Genomic DNA, 2,263 nt, shown 5'->3' on the forward strand with positions numbered 1-2,263 from the left:
GTGAGGCCCTGAATTTCCTGAATGGGAGTTGGGGGGAGTGTGAAAATTAAATGCACTTTGCAAAGAGGTACACAGTAAGTAAGTGCTTTGGCAGGTCTCTGTCTTCCTAGCACTGTAACAATCTGTAGTTCTTCAGTTTACTGATTAGTTTGTGGTTTATCTCCAGACTGTCAGTTCCTTGAAGCAGGATCAATATACCATACTTAAGATTGTTCTCCCCAGGGCCTTGCCTCTTTCTTTCTTTCTTTCTTTTCTTTCTTTCTTTTCTTTCTTTCTTTTCTTTCTTTTCTTTCTTTTCTTTTCTTTCTTTCTTTCTTTCCTCTTGCCAGAGAAGCGCGTGTTCTACTGAGCCATCTCCCCGGCCCCTTCCTTTGCTTTTCTTTTTAAGACAGGGCTTCACCGCGCAGCTCAGGTCCCCAGTGCCTTTTGAACCATCACTTGTTGCCACACATCGCTTTTGCCCTTGGTGAACACATCCGTTTGCTGCAGGTCAGGGGAGCGCTGGAAGACTGGTGGATCTGCTATGCGGTATCAATGGGCAGCTGAGAGCTCATTAACAGAACAAAACGGGAGAAAGAGATGTGGAAACAAATGCAACAGCATAGGAAAGGATTGACTTCCAAACTCCGCTGTGTCAGACTGTGCCATTGATTCTGAGCAAGTCTGGATCTATTTCCTTCCTGATCATTTAAGACAACAACAACAACAACAAAAACGTGTAGGGATGGATGGTTTTAACAGTTCTCCTCTGCGGCCCGGTGATAACTCAGTTGCTTAAAGCACCTGCCTCGCACAGGTCCTGAGCTCAATTCCCGGAGGCACCCACCCCCGCAGGGGGGAAAAAAAAAAAAAAAAAAAATCCTGAGCGGACCAGTTTAAACTCCCGCGATTAGAGAGACAGCAGAGTTCGACTTCAAGCGTGTAAAGTCAGCAATTCCGAAGCTAAGAACAAAGTGAGTACAGTCCGACCTACATAGAAACACGTAAGAGACAAAGCAAACTGGGATTTGCCAGCTCTACACAAAAACGAAGAACAAACCACCACACGCAATAGCTACTTTTCAACTAGAAAGATTTCAGTCTCCGTAGAGACTGTCAAAAATTGCCAATGCCGACTATATTTCAAGTCGTCATGGCGGGGTATTGGGAAAAGTTTTCAATTAGCAATAATCGCGCCTCGGATAAACCTCATTGGCTACGATACTGCCACTGCGCAAAGCTGGCTAACACGCCCCCTGGTCACTACTGCCAATCTGTGAGGTTCCTATTTCAGAAAGGTGAATTTAACGCTGGTGTAAAAACCGTCCATTATTTTTTTCTTGAAAATGATACGACCGCAAGAAATCATTTAAAGGTGGATTGGAAATATGTAGGCAGCTTGGTTGTGATTTCATTTAAATAGGTTTTGGCAGAGAGTGAAGCAAAGCACTATGGGAGGGAACATGCTAATAAGGTTAATTCAGAGACAGCAGGGGGAGTTTGGGGAGACCTGAATCAGCGTGTTTGATGTAGCCAGCTTCGTGTAACTGCCTTCTCTAAAGAGGTCTTATGGTTCTTTATTGTGTTAAACACCGCAAAATATGTGCATAAATTTTACCACATGAGATTTACCGTTTTAACTTTTTTAAAGGATAAATTATGACACTGAATATATTCACACCGTTTTACCATCACCACCATCCATCTCCAGAACTTTATCTTCCCAATCTTAAACTCTGTACCCATTAAACTCTAAATCTTTATTCCCCTCTTTCCACAGATCCTGTCTGAAGGAATTTGACTAACCTAGATACCTTATAATAGATGGGATTTAAAATAAATAATAAATAAATGAAATTACAGCATCATGTGACTCAGCCCTACCAGATTAAGGATCTGGTTTATTTTACTGTATTTTATTTATTTATTTTTGGAGGGGGGCAGTACCAGGGATTGAACTCAGAACCCTGCGCTTGCCAGGCAGGTGCTTATTCTACTGAGCTATCTCCCTGGCTCTATTTTACTTTACCATAATATTTATGGTTGACCCACATTGCAGTACATATCAGGATTGTGTCCCTCTTTATGGTCAAATATTTCCTTAGATGGTATCTTTTTGTTTGTTTGTTTTTGAGACTGGGTCTCACTGTGCAGTTCAGGCTCATTTTGTAGCCCCGGCTGGCCTTGAACTTCCCACAATCTTCCTGCCTCAGCCTCCCAAGCGCTAGGATTACAGGTGTGCACCATTTCAGCTCTAATGAGTCATGGGGCTTTGGGAGAGGGC

The 2,263-nt window shown here is 42.8% G+C and overlaps 1 protein-coding gene and 1 non-coding gene across 2 annotated transcripts in view; one reads left to right on the forward strand and one right to left on the reverse strand.

The window, feature by feature from the left end:
- Sirt4 (sirtuin 4) overlaps window positions 1-2,263 on the forward strand; it is a 16,020-nt gene that overhangs the window by 3,862 nt on the left and 9,895 nt on the right. The window lies entirely within an intron of this gene.
- LOC111818099 lies at window positions 1,081-1,221 on the reverse strand. The gene has a single exon (XR_002822172.1). It is a non-coding gene; the product is annotated as a U4 spliceosomal RNA (small nuclear RNA).

Source organism: Octodon degus, unplaced genomic scaffold, assembly GCF_000260255.1.
Source record: "Octodon degus isolate 3935 unplaced genomic scaffold, OctDeg1.0 scaffold00079, whole genome shotgun sequence".
NCBI lineage: Eukaryota > Metazoa > Chordata > Mammalia > Rodentia > Octodontidae > Octodon > Octodon degus.